Source organism: Chlorocebus sabaeus, unplaced genomic scaffold (assembly GCF_047675955.1).
Source record: "Chlorocebus sabaeus isolate Y175 unplaced genomic scaffold, mChlSab1.0.hap1 unalloc_scaffold_477, whole genome shotgun sequence".
Taxonomy (NCBI): Eukaryota; Metazoa; Chordata; class Mammalia; order Primates; family Cercopithecidae; genus Chlorocebus; species Chlorocebus sabaeus.
Window position 1 is genome coordinate 17581 of NW_027327789.1, and position 27526 is coordinate 45106.

The 27526-nt window shown below is 48.1% G+C and overlaps 1 long non-coding RNA gene across 1 annotated transcript; it reads right to left on the reverse strand.

The window, feature by feature from the left end:
- Positions 1–204: 204 nt before the first annotated feature.
- Positions 205–7337, reverse strand: LOC140711283 (uncharacterized). Its single transcript, XR_012092444.1, has 2 exons — positions 5661–7337; positions 205–3864 (listed from the first exon to the last, which is right to left on the reverse strand). It is a non-coding gene; the product is annotated as an uncharacterized lncRNA (long non-coding RNA).
- Between the last annotated feature and the right edge of the window lie 20189 nt (positions 7338–27526).

Here is a 27526-nt window from a genome sequence, read left to right on the forward strand (position 1 = left end):
CAGTCTGTTGCCTGCCACGGTCTTCTGCCAATGGCAAGGCCCAAGCTGGGCGCCACGTTTGGTTCTCACCATTTCCCTTGTCAAGATCAATACTGCAAACATATCCAATTCATCCTGTCACTAAAAAGGAAATAATCCGCCATCTCCATCACAAATGACGCAACCAGGTTTCCATTACTGCGGTGTTTTTTTCCCCCCCCTCTATTTTGAGATGGAATTTCTGCTCTGTCTCCCAGGATGCAGTGCAGTGGCGCGATCTCGGCTCACTGCAACCTCTGCCTCCCGGATACATGTGATTCTCCTGCCTCAACCTCCCAAGTAGCTGGGATTACAAGGTGCCTGTCACCATGCCCGGCTAATTTTCATATTTTCAGTACAGACGGGGTTTCACCATGTTGACCAGGCTGGTCTGGAACTCCTAACCTCAGGGGATCCACCTGCCTCCTCCTCTCAAAGTGCTGGAGTTACAGGCGTAAGCCACCAGGCCCAACCATTACTGGTGTAATTTCTAAGCCACTCTCTCACACCCACTCCCTTTTTTTTTTTTTTTTTTTTTTTAAAAGAACCAGCTTTATGCCTATATTTTTTCCCAGAGAACCAGTTACCCATTTCAAGTACAAATAAGACACCATGTTTAAAAACCAAAAATGCCAATTTGCACAGAAGTCTCCAAATACCTAGTTGATTTGAGCCTTGAGAATAACATCAAGCTGTTGGCTGAATACAACTTCCCTTTCCATCTGTCTGCTTGTGAGTTAGACACAAGGACGAAGCCACGAGCTTGGGACATAAAGGCAGGAACCACCAAGGCAGCCGAGACTCCAAATAAAAACTCGAAGGACCAACACAAATGCACCACACCCTGCACACCCTCTTCTCCTTCCTTTTCAGAATTTCCAGAGGATGAAACAGGGACCTCCTCAGACGTCCCACGGTGCAGGTGGCCAGAGGGGAAGGCGGCAGCAGCCTGAATGAGGTGACCAGGAAATCACATTCCACAGACAGAAATTCTCCATGTGCTTTACATCCTCTGTCTCTGAAGAACTATGCCAGCCTAACAGTTGCTAGAAAACCACCTTCAAGTATCATTTCCCATTTCAAGCAAAGAAAACAGTGGTGTGGCATGAGGGAAAAACATAGCCATATGTTCTGGGGTATTAAATAAGGTTTTTTCTGTTATAAACGTATAATTTTACATTCTCAGATTTCTGTATAATTGATATGCTTCCTAATTGGCAGACATAGTAATAAAAAGTGAATTCCAAGTGTAAGATCAGAGGACCCGTTCACATGGCTTCAAGTTCTGCTACTGTGTTTCAACTTAAGAAAATGGTTCTGTGCGTTGGTAACAAGGCCTGAGAGTCTGTGTGTGAGTCTGTGTGGCTGTAATCAGGGTTCGTGTTGGCTCTGTACCAGAGGATGTTACACTGTTACATTATCTTCTACAAAAAATCCTGAAAAAATGAAGGCTGAATAGACATACACACCCTCCCAAAACAATCCAAATGTCCACCGATATGAAAAACGGATGAATTACGGTTTCCATCATGGAATATTCCTCAGCAGTGAAAACAAACTATAGCCACAGGTGCCAACTAGGATAAAGAAAACCTTTTAAACACGTTTAAAGTGAACTGACTAGGTGGAATTCCTCGATTACAGGCATCTGCTCCAAAAGGGTACTGTTCTGAATCCTGTGATGTAGAATGATATTTAGCAATCCTGTTTTGGGGCACATCTAGAAAAAAAGCAAAATAATGACTACACAATTTTAAATTCTTTGTAAATTATAACTATTACTATGAAAATTCTAAAAATGTGAAAATCTTCCCAACTGTTGTTGGACAAGCTTCAAAATAAATACCCTGGCATTGCTTGCCACACCCACAGGTGTGCCAAAATAAATGAAAATATAGCCTAAGTTAGTAGAATCGAAACCTGAAGATGTACGAGCCGTCCCCCTGCCTCGCTATCTATACATCGTGTAGAAATTTAAGAGCAGGTAGTGACACTGCAATGCAAGGCTCAAACCAACTGGGTATTTGGAAACTTCTATGCAAATTAGCATTTTTGGTTTTTAAACACGGTGTTATTTGTACTTCAAACAGGTAACTTTTTGATTCCCTTGGAAAAAATATAGCCATAAACCTGGTCTAAAAAAAATAAATACGGGAGTGAGTATGAGAGAGAGTAGCTTAGAAATTTTAAAAGTATCAGCAGGGAGCAGTGGCTCATGCCTGTAATCCCAGCACTTTGAGAGGCAGGCCCAAGGGACCTTTGAGGACACTGGTCTCCTCTGCTGCCTTCCTGCTGGACTGACCCCAGGATATTCACTGGATTTCCACCCCTGTCTCATTTAACATCCCAAGGGTGGTCTTCATCCTCATCTGGGGCTCAGCTCTGCCCCAATTTCTTAAATCTCTGCCTTCAGAGCCTGAAAACACCCACGCCCAGGGTCACCCTAAGTCCATGTTTACCCCAGAGAGTCCCAATTTTATGTTTTCCCAGCATCGCCTTAGTGATAATTTATCCTGTCAATTCCAACTGCCTTCACACCTCACCCCTGCTGTCTCCCAGCAGACCCCACTCAGATGCACATGCCCCAGACCCCACACCCAGGTCTGTGCATGCTGCCCTGCTCTGCCCATGTGGGGACCACCTCTCTTTCTTGAGGAATCAGCTGGCGATCATCTCCTTGTGGAGGGCTGCCCTGACTTCCAACTCTCTCCAGCAAAGGCAGAAGCCATCCTCGGTACTTCCCCAAAACTCAGGCCAAGTACGAAGATGGCACAGATGTTAGCTGTGCCTGGGATGCCATGGGCAGGGTCCCCAGATGCTCTGCACATGGCCCGGAGCACTGCCTGAACATAGCAAGTGCTGAAGAAACAAAACTGACATGCGCTGACCTCTGCTAGGGCCCCCTTCACCATCCACATCTGTCTCCCCTCTGGACAGTAAAATCCACAAGACACGGAGGGCTTGTCTCACTCATCTTCAAACTCCCAGAGTCACCCTGGTAGGTAAAGGGGACTCAAATGTCTTCTGAAGGAAGCGGCTGGTTAGCTGCCAAGTTAAAGGGCCTCTGAAATTCAGAGCTCTGCATAGGAGTCCAGCACACTTTATTACGAATGACTCCAACCACGGCAGAAGTGGCCGTGGAACCAGTGCTAACCAATTCAGGGTTTGTTCACTGTTTCTCAGTTAATTATCACAACTCACAACTCATTCTCACAGAGCAGCTGCGAACAGATCCTCAGACGTCTACACAGAGTGGGACGATGGCGCCGAGTCACGTGAACGTCCTGTTGCAGACTGGGAGACACCGGTCAGACATGGACCCAGGCAGAGCACAGACCTCACGTTAAATCTGCTCCCTGTAAACAGCGCTCCCTGCCAGGCCCTTTCCTATCCGCACAGCTTCTACAAATTCAACTCTCACACCTGACACCTAACAATACTGCACACCCCCATGTGAACGTCCCATTTACCTCCCAAAATGACCCGGCATGGCCGAGTACAAAAAATTTCAACATAAGGGAACTGGAGGGCATGTGGGGCTTTCTCGAGTACCTGCTGCCTCCTGATGGGAGGGTCCAATGCTTCACACCCCTAGTGAAGGGCGGGTCTCTTCGGCCCCCCGACTTTGACCTGGAGCTTAAATCAGCATTAACTAATTTCACTTTCCAGGACCAACTTCAAAGGCCTGCAAAGCCAGAGAAGGGAGAGGAGATGGAACACGCCCTCACCTCAGACCTGCCGCAAGCACGCACTTCTCAGATGCGTCCCAAGGTGCACAGCGTGTCCGATGCCTGTTTCACATCCACCGACCTGCAGGTCTTCTATGTGGCATCAGCCTCTTGGGCACTGGAACCAAGAGGTATAATGGCAAATCCCCTAAGCAGCAAAGGTGAGGCAAAGGGACCCAACGCAATGGAACTGACCTTTTTCTGACAGTCTCAAAACAGAAGGAAAATACTGTACAGCCAACTTCCCCTCACACAGGTTTATTTATCTGTGACTCAGCGGCCATGACAGACAACTTCAGGTTCTTACCGATTCCTATTTTCCCCATCCAGGAAGCCTTGGTTTTTAATATCGTACGCACTTGCCATTTTGTAGGCCAAAAACAGCAAATACTGGCAGTTTCCTACAGTTCAACTGAATAAAATATGATCATGGCCTTTTGTGAAACCATGAAGAAGAGGTGGATATCTCAATATGTGTTTCCAGACTGGCTTTGTTCCTGAAGTGGTAACTCTGTTCACTCAGGATTTTAGACACTGAAGAATAAACATCAATATCCCACCAAGAAAATCAAAACAATGAAATAATTTTGCATCCACCTTGGAGCCGTTTTAGGATAAGGCAGGACACAAACTTTTAAAAAGCTGCAGTTGTCCCTCTGTATACACAGGGACATGGATTCCAGAACACCCCCCGAGTTTACCCAAATCTACGTATCCACAGGACTCCACGGCCACCCTATGGAACCGCATGTAGGAAACGTCGGCCCTCCACAAAGCCAGGTGTTTTCAGTAAGGGTTTGGTTGGAAAATAATTAACGTAAGTGATCCTTCGAAGCTCAAAACCTATGTGGTTCAGGGTCAGCTGCATTTATTACTTGTGTCATATCTGAGGCCTGAAAGCCATCATTCTCGATACCTTAACGTGATGGTTAACAAACTAACTGTTCTGATTAGAAAGAGGAAAAAGCTTATTTTTAAGCTGACAATGAGAGTGGATGCGGCTACGGTGAACGAAGAACAGACCTAAGCAAGCACCAAGGCTGGGGTGACTGCCTGTGCTCAGACCCACCAGGGCCTGTTCCTCCATCTCCCTCTGCTGAAAGGGATAACCGCTTCTCCCCCACGACTAAAGGGCCTTTTTTAAATACTCACACGAGAAGTGCTATGAAAAGCTAAAAGGTCACAGATAACATTTTTAAAAATAAACATTAATGTAAGCATTTAACAAGCCCATTATGATTTTTTAAAAAATGGTAATAAGTTCTTGGGTGTGGTGGCTCATGGCCGTAATCCCAGCACTTTGGGTGGCCGAGGTGGGTGCATCACCTGAGGTCAAGAGTTTAAGACTAGCCTGGCCAACATGGTGAAAACCCTTCTCTAACGAAAATACGAAAATTAGCCAGGCATGGTGGCAGACGCCTGTAGCCCCAGTTACTTGGGAGGCTGAGGGAGGAGAATCACTTGAACCCAGAAGGGAGAGTTTGCAATGAGCCAAGATCGTGCCATTGCACTTCAGCCTGGGCGTTGAGTGTGAAACTCCATCCCAAAAAGAAAAAAAGATTATAAAGTTTTCTTTCCAATGAACCTATCATTCAGCCACTGAGGTATCCTATAGCTACTTATTCAGCCATGAGATACACAACAGGAGATATAGGCGAACAGGACACAGTTCTTCCCTGAAAGGCGGCGGCACCCTCAACAGAAGGGAGGCACATACTCCGAATGGAATCGGCATAGGGAACAGATGCTGCTGCAGGTGGAACTGGCTGCACAGAGCACCCGCTCAAGTGTCTGAGAAACAAGGAGCCGTTGGTGCCATCACCTTTCATACCTGAGCTGGGTGGTGATGACATCACTACCACTACCACCCGGGACAAAGAGCCCCAGAACCACACAATGAGCTTACAAACTCACCAAGGCGACGACCGAGTAATGTGCGTGGAGTGATGCGAACACGCAGACGTCAGGGCCACGCGCGGAGTTGGTTTTGTGCATCAACCTGAGCGTGCCTAGGGTGCCCAGATGGCTGGTTCTGCATTATTTCTGTGTGAGATGCATGTTGGCCTCTGGACTGAGTGGAGACCCATCCTTGCCGGTGTGGGGGGCACCACCCTATCCACCCAGGGCCCGAGTAAAACAGCAAGGCGGGGAAAACTGGGTTCACTCCACCTGTCTGGCTGATGGGCCAGTGACATTTGTCTTCTGCAGTCCGTGCTCCTGGGTCTCAGCTCCTCAGACCCGGGTGGGATCTGCACCCTCCGCTTCTCAAGTCTTCAAGCCACACCCTCCCAGGACTCCAGCTTGCAGGCTGTGGGTCCTGGGGCTTCTTGGACACTGTAGCCCCTGCAACAAGCCTCGCCCTGGAGACACACGCACACCCGGCTGGCTGTCTCTCTGGAAGCCCTGACTAAAAGCCGCCCCTGAAAGTGGTCTTCAGAGTTTCTTTCTAGCCCTAAGATCCCAGCGCCCCTCCTACAATTCTAGGCGGAAAGGTGAACGGAGACCAATGGACAGAGGTGTGTGCGAGGACACACCAGGCAGCAGCACTAGGCAGGAGGGCACTAACGCTCACTAAGCAAAGAATCAATGCTGCTTGCCACAAAAATGAGAGCAGTAAAGATTTCTTCAAACAGAAATGAGTTTGTTTCATGATTTGCTCTTAATACATAAGAAAGCATAAAATTAGGCCTATTAACAATTACGTAAGTCTTTAGAGGCCCTTGAACTACTTCTGTCCCTTTGTGTTTTTATAGAAAATAAGCCTGAGGTTAAAGAGAATAACGTCACTGGCCACAGCTGGGGCCACGAGAGGACACAGCTTATACCCCTGAGGTCCCTGGGTGCCCCTGAGTCCTTCCCTTGCTATTTATGGAAATATGGGAGAAACCAGGAGGTCTGAGCACAGACCTGGCTGTGCTCCTGGGGGCCGAGGAAAGCACCCATCTGTCCAGTCTTCCCTCCACACCCCAAGGTTCCCTCTTACCCAGACTCTTGGGCTGACGCGGCTCATGCACTCAACAGCGCCATCATTAAACGTTTAGCTTCGCATCACGAGGGCCTCCTCTGGCCTCCTCTGACCACTCCTGAACCTGCAGTCAGCACTAGTCTGCAGGACACGCGTGGAAAAAGTTCATGGATCACGGTCTCCAACGAGGAAGGTGCCAGGCAAGGAGTCGGAGAGCTGGGGATGGAACAGCACTCACCCAGGGAGGCGAAGGCCAACAGCGGCCACCACCGAGGGCCTCCCTTCCCACCTTGAGGGCAGCTCACCCAGGAAAGCGAAGGCCGACACCGGCCACCACTGAGGGCCTCAAGGGCTCTCCCCACCCTGAAGGCGGCTGCGATCACATTTCCCATCGCACCAAGAGACCCCTGTATTGAGCACAAACCTTTCCAACCTTTGAATCTATAAGGAATCACAACACAGACATTCCCTCAATCCAAATGGCCAGCCCACAAAACAGACACGCAATCATGCACATTTCCTGTGGGAAAATCAGTCAGTCCCTGGGGCCTCGCGCCAGGGGTGGGGGAGCATCATGGGGAGATGCCCCAGCCCCAGCCTGGCTCTTCTCTCTACAGCTCCTTGCCTCTTCCCTCCTCTTCCCCCCGCCCCTTCCCACCCCCTCCTAGCCTCAGAGGCTCCTTCCTCAAATTCTTTCCCCTTGATGAAGTCATTCATGCCCAAAATACAAGGCAAAGTCATGGAGGCTCAAGAGAAAATCCATACCGTGCCTCGCGTTTTAGATTCTCATAAGTTTGAGAATAACCAAGCAAGAATCTTTGGCATGTGAATGTGGTCTGAAGGCATCTGAGCACAATGCCCGGCACTGGCCCGGAGTGGATCATGGGTGTCTCGGACATCTTCGTAACTCTACGCCAATTATTTTGAAACATACCAGCAGAATAGAACCATGTGAATAGCTGCTTCTCAGTTAAAAGTAGGAAAAGACTTCAAAAGCTGCCCTCAAGGAACATCCTTCCCACCAGGAGTTTTCTGCATCGGGTCCTTCAGGCATAGTCAAGGCCCCTGGGCCCAACTCCCTCATCCCTGCGTCATAAAGCAGCAAAGACAGTGAGGAATAAAGCAAGTGAAGGAGTCAGTACCGCACAAAACGGGCTCCAGAAGCCACAGCCACTCTCCCAGTGTGGGAGCCAAGTTCAGAGACCTGGAAACACCAGCTTTCCCAGGGAGGAGGGCAGAACAATGCCATTTCCCCCTAGTTTAGGGAGACACCACCCCACGTCCTCTGGCCTTAATAGAAGAGACACTTCACATAAATGATTTCAATGACTCCACCACACACAGAAAGTGGGCTAAGGGCTAACACACCCAAATAAATGCCAGGCAAAAACACATTAAATGAACACACAGATAACCAAGGTTCTCCTGTTATCCACAAAATATTCAGAAACAAATCCAGTAAGCAATCTCTTTGCAATCAAAAGACCAATTCAGAGGTGCAGATTAAAAATAAACATACAACTGAACCCTTAATACACCAAGAACCAAATTCCACGGAAGTGTTATCACATCACCACCTCCCAGCTGAAGGAAGCAGCACTGGCCACTGACCAGCTGTTCACTCGTGGGTCAGTGAACGAAAGGCAGTGCTGTCCAGGACAACAATGAGATGTTAACCTGAAAAGGGCAAAATTGCAGAGGCTGGAGGGACCTTCCAGGTAACCCGGCCCCCTCAGTGGACAGAGGACCCCCGTGGGGCCACAGAGCCCAGAGCTCCAGTATGTTCGGGGCAAGGACTCAACTGCAACCCTGATGATGTCCGAACGCCTTCTGCCCTTCTGTATCTCTGCCCCACTAACGGAGAATCCGTGAATGCTAAGGAAATGTAACGCATTTTACAATACACGTAGATTTTTAGCAAATTAAAGATAAACAGCGACAAACTTTGAGAATTAACCAAAATATAGTTCAATGAATGCCCAAACTCAAAGCTAGTCTCCAAGAGGTGATAAGCTGTGTGTGGTGGTTAACGCCTGTAAATCCCAGCCGTTGGGGAGGCTGAGGCAGGAGAATCACTTGAGCCTAGAAGGTTGGGGTTGCAGTGAGCTGTCATTGTACTACTACACCCAGCCTGAGAAACAGAGTGAGACTGTCAAAAACAAACAAACAAAAACAAATTAAAGGAGTTCAAATGAACTCGCCCATACCCTTTAAATTTTCATTTGAGTACATGGGGTGATCTAGTTCCTTTTTCCCTTGCAATACATGAATAATCTAATAATTCAATATAATCTAACAATTACATGGGAAAATTTAATTATTTTCCCATTTCATTATTCCCTATCTCAGGGAAAAAGTTAAAAGTATTCCCTATTTCAGGGAAAAAGTTAAAAATCATTTTAAACCTTCCTTCCACAAAACAGTATACTCAGTCATCTCTATCTGCTTTATCATGTGGACTTCAGCTTCACATGTCTATAATACGGTTTTTGTTAAACAGCGTTTATGTAGACAGGCAAGAGAAAGAAACACTTGGTCTATGTAGAAGCAGCAGAAGACACGTTTTAACAGAAAAGGGAGAAGATACCACCGTGTGAATCTGGAAATTCTGTCCTCATCTTGTCCACACACACAGAAAACACCCAAGCACGTGCCTAGTGTCCAACAGGAGCACAGAAAGGACGAGGATCCCTCCAGTTGTTTGATGACCAGCCCCACTTGTCACCGCCACATAACAAAATCCGCACGGCAACTTCAGCAGGTTTCCTTCATGATTCCACAGAAATCAGGCTGAAGAACATACAGATGTTTTGCCCACATTTAAAAATCCAAGTGTGGGACTCATAGAAATAAAACACATTATGGGTTCACTTAACTTTTCCAAATTTTTACTTGGAGAAACCTATAAAGTTCTTGTCAGTTACATGCTTAAGTTTTTCAATAATTTTTAAATGCAAAGGTCGGGCAAGACTTGTAAAGAGGTACACACATACGGCCCGGCACGGTGGCTCACACCTATAATCCCAGCACTTTGGGAGGCCGAGGTGGGCAGATCACGAGGTCAGGAAACCGAGACCGTCCTGGCTAACACGGTGAAACCCCGTCTCTACTAAAAATACAAACAATTAGCCAGGCGTGGTGGCGGGTGCCTGTAGTCCCAGCTACTTGGGAGGCTGAGGCTGGAGAATTGCATGAACCCGGGAGGCAGAGCTTGCAGTGAGCTGAGATCGCACCACCGCACTCCAGCCTGGGTGACAGAGGGAAATAGTCTCAAAAAAAAACACAAAGCAGGTACACACATACATGCCACGTTCTTCTCTCAAAGAGACAGGCCCTTTTTTAAGATTCCAGAAGTAAATGTGGTTGTCACCCTGCTTTTGAGAGGATGGGCTGTGTTTTAAGCATGAACACACTTTCCTCCATGCACCAAGGATGCACCATGGAGGCAGTGCTGCCACCACCTCCCCAGTCTCTGCTCAGGGTGGGGCCAGGGGAGCTCAGTTGTCTCCCGTATACACCGTTAACAGGCCAGGTGCTCAGAAGGAGGCTTCCAGGACTCGCTGTAGGCATTTATCAGCAGGGCAGGCAGTGCCTCGTGCTGGTGGGCATCCAGCAGTAAGGGGGTCTTGCACTTCACTCCCTGGGCCCAGCCCCAGAGGAGAAAGAGACACCTGTATCATAACTCACATGTATTTATAGATACACAGAGACACTGCAGTGCAAGGTGCAGAACTAGAAGGAATCATGGAAATAAGAGGGAAGACATTTGGTTACGACTGGCAGAGCCACCTCAAGCCTCAGCACTTCCTGCCGGAGCCCTCCCTGACCAGACTCCTCCAGGGTCACTGCCAATGCCTTGCCCAGCTCATGACAGGGCAGACAGTGACAGAGCCTCAGAACAACCTCCCACTCCTTCCTCACCAGCCCAGGGGACGAGCTGTTCATGAGTGTCCCAAAGCCTGAATGCGGGAACACAGAGGTGACTGAGCAGAAAGGGGAACAGCCACAATGGCCGCGGGTGTGCAGATATTGCGGGGCACCCCAGCAGCCCTTTCCGTCTTAAAGAGGATGGCCACGGGTGTGCTGACGCTCCCGCGTGACCCAGCCGTCCTCTCCACCTTATAGGGGAATGGCCACGGGTGTGTGGACATTCCCGGGTGCCCCAGAGCCCTTTTCACCTTAAGGAGATTTTCACAGTCTCATATCAGTCTCCAAACTATTCAGTGAGGTTGGAAGAGTATCACTGTGGACCAACACTGATTGGCACCAAGTAAGGGCAATTTTATAACCATGTCTCAACCATGAAACAATCAGGTCTTTGGCTATCTGGTCTAAGCTTTTTCTGTAACAAAGTTGGATAATTAAGTTGAACTTTGGTTTTCCAAAGCTTGTTACAGAAACCACATCTTCCTAGGTGTGGCTCTGTGGTGTCACGTGCACACATCAGTAGCCAGGCTTGCCAAGACTCACGGCACGTTACACGTTCACCTGAGAAGGCTGCTCAGTCACTGAGGGCTCTGGCATGCTCTGAAATGAATTTGCCACTTCAGTCTACACTCTATTCCCTTGTTTGGTTAAAGAAACCCAAGCAGAATGTGTTTTGGCCAATCGCGTGCTGACCCAACTGCAGAGGTTTTAACTAGAGTACTTTCATTGCATCATAGAAAGCAAAGTCATATAGATCAACTCATTATTACCACTCCAAAGGTTTAGTAAATCTCTAGATAATCAGGCAAACATTTTAAGAAGCTACATTAAGGTTTACAATACTCAAAATTTAAAACTACGTCCATGCTTCCAAAAACCACCATTCCCATTTTAGATGGCCAAATGCATATGAGAAAGAAAGAAACGTGCTGAGCACATTTTTTGGGTAATCTTATGGAGAAACTGCCACTTTAAAAATGGCTCCAGTTCCTGGCTCCAGATGGGTGTGGTGGGTTGCCTCACTCAATTTCAACTCCACCTGAAGCTGGGACACTAGAAATCCATTCCCAGACTCCAGGGCCCCAGAATTCCCAGTTCTGGAAACAGCCTGGAATGCAGACCTGTAGCAGAGAATTCTTTCCTGCCCACCCTAACTGTCGTCTGTGGAAGGCGACAGTCAAAGACAAATCCACCCCCCTAGGCGCAACCGCACCACGAAGAACCATTTCAAGGTGGGAGGTGATTGATTAGTGGGAACAGGCAGTTTAGCTAATCACTCATAAGGCAGAGAAGGGGGGTTTGAAGGCCTGTATCTGGCCTTGCCCTCGGTAAATGGTCATCCGCCAGTCAGCCTAAGCCACATGGGAAGGGGCTTCTTGCAGTAAAAGTGGGGGCGCAGTTGTGGGGAGGGGGAGTGTCTTAACCATCACTGTTTTACAGGATCACAGGGCTCAGGCAATGTTCAGTATTGTCACACACCAAGGTTTTTATAGTCTGAAGAAAACTGCAGTCCTAAAGTGTCAGTTCTCAAAGCCCTTAAGTTCCTCCTGCTAAGATTCCCAGAGGGTCTCCACTTCTTGCACCGAACCCCAACTTGCACAGGCACCTGTGCCTTCCTCCTGCAGCAAATGCAGATAAGAAGCTGTGGCTCTGCTGCAGTAATGATGCCATGCAGCCCTAACACCACAGCAGAGCAATGGCTGTGGCCTGAATGTCCCCAAAACCTCATGCTGAAACCATCTCTGATGGGATACATTAAGAGGTGGGGCCCTTGGGAGGTCGTGCTCTCAGGACTGGGGTTGGTGTCCTTGTTGGGAGGCCTGGAGGAGCCCTCCTGCTCCTCCACCACGTGAGTTCTGACGAGACGACCGCTGCCATGCAAGACCCGGCAAGATGCTGCCCTCTGTGAGCCACAGGCCCTGGGGCACCAGATGTGCAGGTGCCTTGACCTTGGACTGCCTTGACCTTGGACTTTCCAGTTTCCAGAGCTGTGAGCAATAAATGTCTCTTTACAAATCACCCAATCAACAGCAACCGGACAGAGACAGTAATGTCACAACATGAGTCACTTTTCTCAGTGGGCCAGAGGACTCCCCATGAGCCACCACTGTGAAGCAAGAACTCCTTGGAGGTTGGAAAGGGGTTCACAAGGAATTCTACCCAGCACCAGGGTGTCTGTCCTTTCTTGCAGGAAGATAACTGAGCCATGGCAGGAAACTACAGGGTGGGTGGGGCTGGACAGTAATGTGTCACCTGCTCATCTAAGCCTCAGTCTCCTGCCTCTCATCACGACAGTAGGGATAACACCCCCCTCACCTGAGCTGTTGGGGGAGGTAAGAGTGCTGGGTGATTAACAATTGTTAGCTCCACAGAAATTAGGCAAAGAATCCACCCCATGTCTTATAAAACCAAACCAGCCCAGGAATTCCACATCACTACTAATTTGCATGGGAAAATGCCAGATTCTCCTAAGTTCTGGCATGTCTTTTGTATTAATAAAGTTTGCAGAGTTTTCACATACTAGTAAATAAAACAGGAAAATAAATCATACAATTTGGAGGCTGAAGCAGGAGAATCACTTGAGCACAGACAGTGGAGGTTGCAGTGAGCCAAGACCTCGCCACTGTACTCCAGTCTGGGTGACAGACTCCACCTCAAAAAATAAAAGATTTTGCTGCTTCATACTAGTAAAGTGGGCAGATTCTACATGCCAACTCTTATTCAAAGGTCGCCTAACACTGACTTAGGAACTCTGGCCCTGATGTGCTTGGAGTTTTAACCCTAACAGTGTTAAAGACCACCCCCCAAGGAGCTCTGAACAAGTACTCCAGGTATACACTGAACAAGACCACACACTCTCTGACCGAAATCTAACTTCACAGACCCAAACTACAGAACCGCAGAAGACACTACTTCTGTCCAACTTTTTGTTCTGCCATCGTTTGTGTCCATTATTTCCTACAAACCGTCTCATTAGAATTTAGGGCACACAAAAGGCCAATACAACAGGGTTACTTTTCAAAGGTTTGGAGGTGAAGAACAGATACAATGCATTAACTTCCTATTGCTGCTGCAACAAATTACCACAAAGGCAAACCTCCCCTCAGCCCTGGAAGTCAGGAGTCCCAGGGCTGAAGTCAAGGGGTCAGTAGCTTGTATTCCTGCCTGGAGTCTCCCAATTCATAGAGGCCACCATGCAGCTTGACTCACAGCCCCACACCCCTCCTACCACTGCCCCAGCCTCAGCCCTGCACCCCTCCGGCCCCTGCCCCACACTCGCCCTCAGCCCCACAGCCCTCTGGCCTCTATCTCGTCCTCAGGTCTCCTCCTCTGAGGCAGACCCTCGTACTCCCTCTCATCAAGGCACATGTAAGAACACTGCACCCACCTGGACAACCCAGGGTCCTCCCCATCTCACTGTCCATTACACTCACATCTGCAAAGCCTCTTTTGCCATGGAAACTTCATTATACTAACAATCATTTAACAAGTGCATTATAATGATGTGAAAATTGGCATCGTTTTCCTCCTAATGAACAGATCAGTCACCCATGTACCCATGTAACCTATAAATATTTGACTATTAAATATACAATACTGTAGGAGACAGAGATGAGGAAGACGGTTCCTCCCTGAAAGACGACTGGACCTTAGACGGAGGGATGAACATTCTGAACAGGATCAACGTAACTCAACATTTGAGTCGGAGAGGCCAAGCAATGAGACTTTCAAAAAAGCAACCAGAAAGTATGTACTTTGCCTGTAGTTCACATCTGTGCCTGGCGTCATGAGCACGAGCGTGCGGACACGCACACAGGGCCCAAGTTTAAGATCAAATATAAGGAGCTTTCCACTGTAGTATTTAACTAGATCTTGTTACAAAATAGCTTCCTGATTGCAGTTTTTATCCAAAAAGTTCTGTGTAATTAAGGAAATTAATTTTCCCCTAAAAGACATTTATCTACCTATCATCCCTTATAAACTAAATGGGCGTATTAAAGAAAAAAGGCAAATGTTTGACTTCGGGGGTTTGCCTACGACTTGGATAAGCATGATTTTCTTCTGGCCAACCAGGGAGCAGCTGGACCAGACTGGAGGGATGGAAGAACAAATTTCCACTCTGACCTCAGTTGGGCACCAGAGTCTTCCCTGTCAGAATGTGGGTGTGGTGCTTCCCACACACCAGCCTCTGATGAAACTCAGCCCAAGGGTGTGGGAAAATGCTGTCTACTTCTGAAAAATCTATAAAGTACAGACACATCAAAAGCTTCAGAAGACTGTAAAGGGCCAAGGAGACCACTACACCCTTGGAAATTACAGAAAATGCTCAGCATCACACATGCCTGAAGTCCAGGGTCAGCTCCCAGCTGCTGCAACAGCTTGAGCACAGTCCTGGCTTCCCCTCTGATGCAGAGAGCTGGTCACTCTGCCAGCAGCACTCAGAGCTCAGAACATTCTAGATGAAAGCAACGTGTTCCTTTTAAAATGGGGAACCAGGGCAGCACAACTGAAGCTCTACGACTGTCTCAACTACTGGGTTTCGGGGTAGCATTAGGAAATCGTGAGAATCCAAATCTCAATTTCATACAGATTCCAGATTCACTGCAGGTTCCAGAATTTCCTGAAACATTCTTCCAATTTATCACTCAGGATTCCCTTGCCAAAGCTAATAAAGTCTACATTCCTCACGGAAAACCCACCATAAGCACCACCACAAATAAGATCAACTGACGCCCGCCCTTCGCACCAAACATAGAAACTGTTACTCACACAAGACTGTGCTGGAGGCAGCTCTCAGCTGAAGCCGAATCCGTGAGACTTCATTATCCCCATTTTGGATTGAGTGTGAAGACTCTCAGCAAACCAAGGCCCTAGTGTGAAGCAGAGAACAGATCCTCTGATGCCTGCCTGAACATTTCCTTCCCACCTCTGTCTTGCATATTGAACACCCTCAGAGCTACTGAGTCACCCACATTTGCAGGTCATTTATCCAGCCACCAGGATAACCCAATTATGCGATAAAAATGGTTCTCAGGGCTTTGTCATACTCAACAAGGAAGCTCAGAAGGCTAGGTAAGCGCAAGAAGGGGGGAAGCGTCCTCCAAACAGACAAAAACCAAGGAAAACCGTGCAGAGACTCAAGAGAGAGAGAGAGCAGAAACAGAGCCCGCTGCAGCCTTTCAGGTCCTGCTAGCCGCAGCCCTGCGTTAGGTGGCACCATTTCCACGGATGCATCCTACTGGGCCCATTTGAAAGGTCCCACTTGCGAGACATTCACCCCCACTTCCAGCTCCTGCAAGACCCGCTGCAGCCCCACTCCACCCTGGGGGCCTACTGTGCAAGTCTTCCCGGCGAGACCCCTCAGAGCCTGCTCAGTGTCTGAGACTGGGAAGCACCAACGATCCAGAAAGGCACAATCCCGTTCTCCTCGTGCTGCTTTCTGGGTTCCAAGTTGTCTAACGAGTGCTGCATAAACCCCGGGCTGGGGAGCCAGCCAGGGCCCAGCAGCACCCAGCTCATGCGCTCCACTCACCCCACAGAGGACCACGGAGGCCCCAGCACGCTCTGTCCGCGGGGCAAGACACCAGGAACAGCCACAGTTCAGGGTTCTGCCACCCACTCCGCTGCCGTAATTACCTGCTGGGATCTGAATTCTCATTGGTTGGAAAGGTGATCCTATAGCTCCGCTGCCTTAATTACCTGCTGGGATCTGAAATTGCATTGGTTGGAAAGGGGATCTCACTGCTTAAGCACTCCCTGCTGTCTCCTTGCAAACAACATAAAAAATCCAAAACCCTTCGTAAAGAACGTTTACTATAACCTCAAAACAAGACCCATCACGAGACCAAGGAAGATACACACGCACATCTGACAGCTGGTGGGTGTCAGTGACCAACGCCACGGCTTCCGTGTGGCGTGTGAAGCAGGAGGCCTGTCACGGTGACTCAGGTTTGGGTCTGAATAGGGGTCTTCCAAGCAACTAGGCAACCAGGACGCACACACCAAAACCCAAGTCCCCGCACTCATATACCTGGCAGAAATGCTGCGTGGCCATCGACACCAGTTGTGAACCAAGACCGATCTGTGTCCTGTGGCCCTCACAACGTCCGTACATGCCTGGGCCCAGCACAGGCCCGCACGGCACCCTGCTCGCCTCCAGTGGGGCTCTCTCCTGCCAAGGGGGATGGCCCTGAAGTCTGTTGAGATTTCCAAAGCTCTACAAAGTCGCCCTTCCTCCTGCTTGTTCAGAAGGCCTAAAGCCCTGAAGACACCAGTGAGAATTGACCTAGCCTCTTAAGGCAGCTCAAACACCTAAACACAGGAACGCTGGACCACTCTGCCCTCGAGAGCAGCCAATAACACACTGGGCTAAGCAGAAGGCACAGATGTCACATCCAGAGCCAGTGGCGCTCAGGATTGCATTCCAGGAATCGCCCATGTGGGTCCCTCCAAGGCTTCCAAGTCCCACTTGATTGTTTTCATCGTATCTCTATAACATCAGAGACATTATATCTCACGGTATCTATGAGATTGTCTCTACTTTTATGAGCACATATGCTCTCTGACTTACCACGGAATGAAACTGTTCCAATAAACCCAGCGTAAGCTGAAAATATCCTAAATAGAAAGTTCATTTGACATAATAGTTTCAACTTACAACGGGTTCATCCAGAGGCAGCCCATCTTGGGCCAAACAATGCATTGAGTGTGACTAGTTCACATCATCACAAGGTTGAAAAAAAACCACAAATGTAACCTTCGGGAGCCAGGGACCATCTGTATTACGGCTCCTGTCTTCAGAGACAACAAAAACCTCCTCTTAGACAAGAATCACAATTTATAATCCTCAAAATGTTAAACTTAGTTTAACAATCTACAGGTTCAAACAAAGCCAAAGTAGGCCCACAAGGCCGTTTGTGCCATTCACTAAGACACACGACTCTGTAATAACCCTCACCACAGCCCCTCAGGGTGGGTCCCAGAGGTGGCTGAGGCTTGTGGCTACGGACACTAACGAAACCAAAATCAGAGTACGCAGGTGCAGTCAAGTCATATGACTTCTCCACTAGCATATGCACAAATGTTCATCAGCAAATCTCATCTTTGCTTTACCTCCCTCCCATGACCTAAAAAGAAGTCCACCACACACACACACACACACACACACACACCTCACTTCAAAAACATAATTAGTACTTGCATTCAATTCTGGGCATTCAGAATAGACCTAATGGGTGATTAAATCTCTCCTCCAACCCATTGCTTAGTCTTCTTAGAGGATGAAGGATTTTGCATAACACAAGTCAACATATAAAAGATCTGGTATAGAAACAGACTTTCAAGTGGTCCTCATTATAGTGATTCAACTAATATACAAAGGACCCAACACACAGCACAGTGTACATTAGAAGAATGATTAATTTGTTCCCCTAAAAATCCTAATATCTACATAGAAAAAATACCCAATACACATTTTATCATTCTTTACCAGTATAGTCATACAAAGGAGTATCACAAAAGCAAAAGAACACATTTGGTTTGACTCACAGTTCTAAGTTTAATATAAAATTGCTAAAACCACCAAGACAAACATGACTATGAAATATTTAATGATCCTAACCTAAATTCAAGTCACCATTCAACCACCAATACCTCTGCTCTACTTACGGGAACTTTCCAAAAGTAAATTCTGGAATTAACAGGACAAAATTTTCTGGTGATAGAAATTAGGAAGAAATTGGTTGAAGGCCATTCCTTGGCTGTCAAACTTTTTCTCAATAATATTTTGTAAAATAAAAGTGTCAAACAGATCTTTACATTAACTTACAATCTATCAAGCAATACTGGAGCAAGCTTTAAATATTACCCACATTCTGTCAGGGCTGACTAACATTAAATCAGTATCAGTCTCATGTCTTGCAGCATCCACAGCTCATCTTCTTAAAACCACTTAAGATTTCATAATTAACTCAATTAAACAATGTAAGTCATCTCCTTGATCTTTGACATGAAGGGGTAATTTTCCCCCAAAATAGTACCTCTTTCCTTGACACGATTTAATCTGTGGTTAGAGTATTTAACAGGATTTCTTTCTTTCTTAGAAAATAAAATATACACCTTTCCAATATAGAAAAACTCTAACTGATAATGCTATAGCTTAACCAGGTCAAAAGCATTTTTTTTTTTAAGTTAAAAAAAGAACCTAACTGCATCTTTGGATCTTATGTGAGGTAGTGTCCAGGGTCACTGGGACCCCTGCTTGGCCAGTGTAGCTGGGTACCAATTAAAGACAGAAACCCAAGCATTCACTCAAAGCCGCTTCCCAGCTGTGCATCCTAGTGGAAGAAGCCATGGGTACAAACGAATGCAGCATTCTACGGAGGGCTTTGGGGAATGGCTGCTTGAGAACATCAAAGTGGCTCACGTCCCCCGAATATAAAGCCAGTGACTGCTCTCAGCTCCCATCCACAGTAGCCAAGGTCTGGAATCACCTGAGTGCCCGTCAACAGTGGACGAAGGGAATGTGGCCCGAACATACACAGGAGCAATACTCCACCACACAGCAGAGAGCCCTGTCATCCGCGGCAGCATGGATGGAGTTGGAGGACATTACGTTAAGCAAACGAGCCAAGCAAGGAATCGGCACATGTTCTCATAAGCAGGAGCTGAGAACAGATCTCGTGGAGGCCAAGAGTAGGTGGTCAACAGGGCCCAGCAGAGTCCACTCATAAACAGGATGGGCAGAGGCTGGTAACGGGCACAAACACACAGCCTAATGGGAACACGAGACCTACTATTGATATATCAGCAGGGGGGTGGCAGTGGGTCATCTACTGTGTATTTCAAAACAGCTAGGAGAGAATAACTTAACATAACCAGCACAAGGAAAAGAAACTATTTAAAGTGAAAGACATCCCAAGTACACAGATTTCATCAATATAGGGGTGAATCAAGGTATCACATGCACTCTGAAAGTATGTATTTTTCAGATACAAAATAAAATATTATGTAACAACAGAGACAAAAACCAATGACAGAATCATTGGCAAAGCACGTGCAGGAGAAGAATGGGAAGCCTGACATGGTGTGGCTGTGTGTCCCCACCCAAATCTCATGCTGAACTCTAACTCTCTGTTGGAGGTGAGCCCTGGTGGGAAGTGATTGACTCATGGGGGTGGTTTCTAATGCTTTAGAACAATCCCCCAAGTGCTGTCCTCATGATAGTTCTGAGATCTGGTTGTTAGGAGGTGCATGGCACCTTCCCCTTCACTCTCTCTCCCCTTCCAGCCATGTGAAGACATGCCGGCCTCCCCTTCACCTTCCACTCTGATTGTAAGTTTCCCCAGATGTAGAAGCCTGTACAACCCACAGAACTGTATGCCGATTAAACCTTTTTTTCCTTATTACCCAGCCTCAGGTAGTTCTTTATAGCAGTGGAAGAACAGTACAGTCCTCAGGACCAGCAATGTTTTCCTTCTACCCAGCGGCCAACAAGGTCCCACACCCTAGCTGGTTTTCCAAAGCTTTGCCAGAATGCTGAAGCCGTTTTGGGGATACTAACTTTCCCCATCTCTGGCAAACCAGATGGGGCATCCTATTTGCTTCTTACCACCTTTCTCAGAGAAACCCCACCTCTGAAACAGCCTCCACCAGGGGCCTCCTTCAGCAGCAGCAAAGCTGAGTGTTCCTTGTACTTCCCTTCTTCTGAACAAGTAAACATCTTAAGCTTGTTTTTCCATCTTCCCAGCTCATTGAAAAAAATATCTTGTGCTTTCTATTTTCCTCACACACACACATGGAAGAGAAGTTCCGTGAGGGCAGGAGCTCTTGTTTTCCCGGATCTGAGCCTGGACCTCAAACGCTAGCTGAATACTAACACGATATCCAGAGGCAGAAATGCAAATATCCACATGACTTCAAATACCCTAAGGATCTAACAGGCCGAGTGGCCCATGTAACTATGGCGTGCTGGGCCATTCAACTGGTGTCCAAATCCCTGTCCAAGTGAGCTCTTTAATTTCGAGACTTTTCAGACAGCTGTTTTGTTGTTGTTGTTGTTGTTCTGTTTTGTTTTTATTAAAGGGATATGTTACAGTTATAATCAAGAATATCCCAGGCCGAGTGTGGTGGCTCGTGCCTGTAATCCCAGCACTTTGGGAGGCCAAGGTGAGCGAATCACCTGATGTCAGGAGTTCAAGACCAGCCTGGCCAACATGTTGAAACCCCATCTCTAATAATACAAAAATGAACCAGCCATGGTGGCAGGCACTTATAATCCCAGCTACTCAGGAGGCTGAGGCAGGAGAATGGCGTGAACCAAGAGGTGAGGCTGCAGTGAGCCAAGATCGTGCCACTGCATTCCAGCCTGGGCAACACAGCAAGACTGTCTCAAAAAAATAAAAATAAACCAATACTCCCAGTTAGTTCTTCACCAATGTCAGATACATCAGTTTAAAGAAAAATATGAAAGCATGTTTTTAAATTTCAGTGTTGAATTTAACCATATCTTTTAAGAAGATATGAAGATAGAAGTTCCCTAAGGATCAGGGGAGAAAAAAGCAGTTAAGAAAATTTTAAAACCACAGGAGAAAAGCAAATATGGGTTAAGACCTCAAGGCAAAACTTTTTCTTTGCACTTTGATTTCAAAAGAACAGAGATGCCCAAATTATGAACTCTCCCATCTGCATTTTATATTCCTGTGTCCTTTGAAAGGCTGGAGATGGGATCCCGGGTTCCAAAGTGCCTGGCCATGGCTCACATCAGGCGGCATCTTTCACAGCCGTTTACTCCCCTCACTGTGCCTAGAGAGCTCTGTGGCCCAATTTACAAAAAAAAAGGTCCTAATTTACTCACATTCATCACTTTGAGCAGTCTCAAGAAATGAGACAAATATTGACACTCCACAGAAGCAAGTACTCTCTTCCAAAAAGTCAAGTGCCAGGTTCCCATGAGCCAGGCAGCTTGCTTACAGAAAGCACTGGCTGACTTGCTGGTTTAATGTTAAATGCATTTAAAATGTTAAGTGAACAAACCCCCCTCCTAGTGGGTGTACGCGTTGAGCTGGCTGCAGTAGTGATGCAGACCACGTTCTTTCCTTTGGTTTTGCTTCAAGCAGAGCACCCCACACCCAGGAAGAGGGCAAAGGACAGCATCGAGGTCTAGGACAGATCTAAGGAGAGCTGCAGGCTGACTGCCTCATCTGCAAATAGTCTCTCATTTCAGAGAAAATCACTGAACAGAGTTCATAACACGTGAATTTTTAAAATTTGTATTTCTAATTTCATCCCATTAGAACTTTTGAACCTCCACCTCCCACCTAGAGAACGTCAGCTCAAGCCGATCACAGCGCATTGCGATTTTCTATAAATAATGCGCACGCCTGCATCTGAGCGGAGATGTGAATGTCTGGAATGTGCCTGCCAGGCCCAGGAGGAACTGCAGCAAGTGTGGGGACACAAGCCGCTAAGGAATCTGATTTGGAGGGAACTGGAGGCAACTAAAACTAGGTCCACTGGTTTTTCTTGGTAAGGTTTGACCAGGCAAACTGTTATCACTGTTGCTAATTTATGGTAATTGGAATGGGGACTTAACAGTAAGTAATTAGAGCAACTACAGAATTTGCTACTCAATTACAATGGCACAGATTCCTGAGAATGGAAGAACTGTTGCCCAGGAATAGAGTTCAAGAGGTCCTCCCCATGCTCTGAGGAACATGGCATTTCCACGCACCCCTGCTTTGGTCCCTGGCCACCACCATCCTGATCTCGGCCATCTGATGGCATCAGTCCCCAAAGCTGGAAACACCTGAAACCTCTTGTCACCCTCCCATCTGCCCTGCCTTCCTCCAGTCCGGGATATTCAGGGATGCCCACATACAGGACCAGGAAACCAGGGTTATCCCAAACCAGTGCCTGCATTCAAAGTCCTCCATGGCAGCACAATCACCAATGGCCAATACTCCCAGAACCTTCCACCTCAAAACGGGAGCACATCTGGATTCAAGCTGACAATGCTGCCTTCTCTTTGCATTGTACACATGGAGGCATGTCAGGTTCCACCTAAAGGTATCAGGTTCCACGCTGGTCAGAAGCCCAAACCTAGTCACTCTGCATGATCTCAATTCACCATCCACAGAGAAGCCTGCAGTTTTCCTCTGGTGTACGGTGTGGATGGTGGATGGTAGAAGCATTTCCCCTGAAGACTCGGAGACAGGAGCCTGGCCAAGGAGGCCAGTCACCCCATCCCCTGCAAGGCCCGGATGTGACCCTCTGCTGTCTGCACACCGTACCCAAGTCTAGCAGTGCTGGCTCTGTGGTGGGATCCATCTGGGTCTGCAGAGGACCTGGGGCACAGGAACCATGCAGCCTGGCTGCAGCCAGAGGCCTAAGGGATTCCCACGAGGCTCTCCAGCCTAGGTGCCCTCACCACAGGCAGAGCCATGCAAGAGAGTTGCCTGCTGAACTGGAAACGCCCCAATCTGCTCAGCCAACACAGAAAGACAACAGCCACCTACACCTGCTGAGCCCCAAAACGTGGCCACTGGGCCTGAAGGGTTGAATCTGGAATTTAATCTGTGAAGTTCTTTTCAAATGTGTTTAGCTATGTAATCAAATCTTTATTCTAATTAAATTTAAAGAAGCCCCTGGCTATGGGCTCCCTTGTTGGGCCTCACAGCTCCAGGGAGTAAGAACGGGAGAGAGAGGCCCAGAGCCTCTCTGCATTCTCCATGTTAATTCAACAAGTCATCATAAGGAAAGGCACTCCAGCAGGAGAGGTGTACACGGGAAGAACTGGGTTGGCCCTGACAAGCATGACCCCCATGGCATCACAGCTCCCTCAGGCAACAGGCAAAAGACAATGATGCCCACCTGGACGGGCCACCGGATGTGATGATGCACCCCCAAGCCCTAGTCCCACAGCAGCCAGAGATCACCTGCTGCTCGCCCCGGGTAAAACACAAGCCCTGGTCCCACAGCAGCCAGAGACCACCCGCTGCTCATCCCGGGTGAAACAGGCAGAGCTACCCGAGCCCTCTAAAGTAGGAAGAATTAAGGAGGCGACTCCCACGACACACGTGATACTCCTTGGAGACGGACACAGGCTTCGCTGTGAAAGTGCAGAGGACGGTGCAGTCCCTAGGCGGGCTGCTTCTTCCAACGATCGGGAAGAAACCAGATCCATTTCCTTGTAGGAGAATGATTTGTACCGTGATTAGACAGAAGACAGAAGGTGGCTAATGTTATCAAATCATCAAGCACCTCACGGCTGCTTCTCCAAGGAAGGCCTGGATACTTGCAGCCACCCGCGTAGGGGCCGCAGTGTTTACAATGGAGATACGGGTGACTGAGGTCTGGCTTCCTCAGGGAAGCTAAATTTGAACTTTCACCACTGAGGAATCAGTCATTTACAGTCACTCACCCTCAATGCAGAAGAGGGCTCAAGACACTGCACCAGACTTCAACACTCAGGGTTAGGGTCAGGGTCAAATTCACAAGTTTTACAAAATGTATTTCCTTGGGATGCCAGAAGAGATGCAGCTTCACACCCCCCCACCTCCATGGTTTACTTAGCCCCTTCACCAGTGGATCTCACCAACAGATGACACATCCACACCTCATCCATGGCAGCACAGAAAACCACTTGGAAGACAGCCACTCCCACCAAGCTTCCTGACTTTGGTGTTTAAAATCTGCATCATTTAAAATCTGCATCTCATACGTGAGATTACACTTCTCCGAACAGACATTGCGACTGTCATTTCATCCAAAAGGGCTTTAGGAAATGACACGCGGTCCAGACACCAGAGGTCGCCGGCCGCCTTACTCTAGCCTAATTCCTTTGTGCCTGTATGGAGGCTTCACAGATACAGCCCATTAATGACCGTATGAGAAGCTCAGGGCATAGACGAACTCAGTGCTGAATTTTTCCATTTATCACCCTTTTGTTTTGTCCAGAAGACAGCTGAGAAAGGCGGGAGCAGATCATCTCCTCGAGTGTAATGACTCTAGCCACTTCTCTTCACCCCAGGTCACCACTCAGTCAACACGCTTTTGAGAAACCAAAGCAATTCTGTTCCCTTCACTCTGGGTTCCAAGCACTAAATTCCTCCATTTTATCAATTAGGTTATCAAGCAGCCGTTTGTAATCTGGACTGCAATCTGATACGAAATTTAAAGCTAATATAAGTTGTGGTAATAGCTCCTATTTACATTATAGATAAGGCATGAATGAAAACTTTAATCTGTTCATAGGACCAACTTTGTCAACAAACCAATTATTCAAGCAATGATTGTCTTCAGTTAGATGCAAATTACTTTGCTCATAAAAGATTTTCCAGTAGGAATTTTTAAATCCATGGTCTGTCTTTTCTGAGCCTGTCTCTGCACCTTCCCCTGAGCGCACAGCAGGACTTCTCAGGGCATCCCATCAGCAGGCCCACTGAAGAGAATAAGCCCGCAGCCCCCAGCCCAGGAATCAAGTCTGAGCCCCAGCAACCCCTCATCCAGCCGAGGCTTCCTCACCAGCACAGCACCCAGGGATCTTCCAGGTTTAATGCCATGTGTGTGTGGAAAGTAGAGTGCTGGAAAGACCACAGTGGACATTCTACAAATGCAAATTCCCTCCTGGAACAGCCCAGCAACCTTCTGTACCTTCCCCAAAGTACCCATGCCAGACAGGCGTAGAGTCTAATGCGGTGCCTAGGAATCAGCATTTAACACGATTCTGATGAATAAGAGAGTTTGAGAGGTCGGTCAGCAAGAGGCTGCCGTGGCCTCCACTCATTTGCAGGCTCTGAAGAGACACAGATTCAGGTAACAGGCCAGACAGGACAGGACAAGGATGGGGAAGTGGAGGGCAAATTCCGTGAACCACCAACCACCCCGCCATCCCCACTGAGACTCCGTGATTTAAAGAGAGGCAAAGCCAGGGAGAAAAGATGCCCGCACCACATGAGGGACTGAGATTTCACCTAAAGCACGCAGCATGTGGCTGAGGGCCAAGGTTGGGCAAGCCAGGAGCACAGAACGGGGTTCACAGGCCCAGAGGTGCTTCCCACACCCACACCCCGTGCAGATCTCCCAAGCACTGCCTGTGTCTCCTGCCTGGTTTATTTCCTCCCCCCCTTCTACTGTGTTGGTTTCTCAGCCACCACCCACCACCACACAACCCTCTCTACAAGCTGGGTGGACTGAAAAGAGTGGGGGCGGGTAAGATCTGGGCTCTGGGGCCAACGTCCTGCCTGAGACATTAGTTCCAACCCACCTAGCTGTGATGTGAGCCCCCGAGATTTCTCAAATGTGAGATGGGAAGGTAACTGAACCCACTCACCAGGACGGCTGTGCAGACTGAGATTACATATAGCCACACCTCGGCATCCACCACACGTGGGACCCCAGTCGTGTTGCCCCTGATGGGAATCCCTCTATCTATGCCCCTTCTGCTACCAGAGCCAACTGCCAGCAGTAGCTGTGGAGGGTGTATCCTCTATTCCCACTCCACTCACCTCCCATCGCTCCACGCAGTGACCTGCCATGCAGCGGCCACCAGCAAACCCGGCCCCACTGGATAACCGACCACCAGCCTCCCCTCACTTTGGGGCGTCTTCCACTTGCAGTTCCGAAGCAGACTGAGAAACCGCCCTCAAGGGCAGTCACCTGTACCTTATTGCACGTAATGACCTGCCACGCAGGACCACCAGCAAACCCAGCTCCACCAACCAGGCTCCTGTGGATAACCGAACCCCCACCCCCCACCTTGGAGCGTCTTCCACTTGCGGTTCTGAAGGGGGCTGAGAAACCTCTCAAGGGCACTCACCTGTTTCTTATTGCACGTAATGGCCTGCCAAGCAGGGCCACCAGCAAACACGATCCACCGTCCAGGTTCTGGTGGGTAACTGCCTCCCACCCCGCTTCCTCCTGGGGTGTCTGGGAGGCTCAGAAACTGCCCTCCAAGGGCACTTATCTGTTCCTTATTGCACTAATACCTCATTTACAGAAACCCACTTTGACTTCCAGCACTGCAGGTGTGACAATTTAGGAATCCTGCTTGCAAGCTCCAAGAGCTTGAGGTCACGTCCACCTCACCAGCATCCCAGAGACCCAGCACTGTCCCACTGTGTTTAAAATTCCAAAATACTCCTTCAAAATGCTACTGGCATTTGGTTTGCGCATAAAATGCTAAAAGCCTTCAAGTGAAACAAATATCTTCAACAGTTTGATATAATGACATGTGAGTTACACATCTGCCAAATTGTAAAGCCTCATGCATTTATAACATTTTATTTATGGTCAAATGGTTCATTAATATAAATTACAAGAATCTCCAAGAAACGGTTTTTTCTTTTGGCATTAGATGACCAAAGGAAAACTGGGTTCTGGCTGGCTTTCAGGCCTGTAGAAGCAGACATATCTGCTGACACAATCAAGCTCCTTCCCACTGATGTGGCCTCATCCCAGGCCCCTCACCCGGATGCCCGCAGGCCCCTGGAGGAGCAAGCAGACCTGCCTACATTTCTCAAATGCACAGCTGTTGCTCACACTGCAGATGGAGCTCAAGGCATGAGCAGGCCACCACGCTAAAAATACCACGCAGCATCCACGCAGGTGACAGTGGTTTTCACTCCATCCCAAAGCCCCATGTATGAGTTTAAAGCCATGACTACTAAATAGGTTTTTAGACCCTCAAGACATACTTTACTTTTATGCAACAAAGTTAAAAGACTATCACTCAGGTATAGGCTCTGAAACTGAAGAATAATTATTTGGAAACAGAGCCTCTGCCAGATCAGGATAAGCACTTGGGACAACACCCCGTGACCTCGGTCCACACAAACCCATCCAGACCAGAGGCCTCCCGCACTGTAATTTCTGTGGATTTCTGTAAACG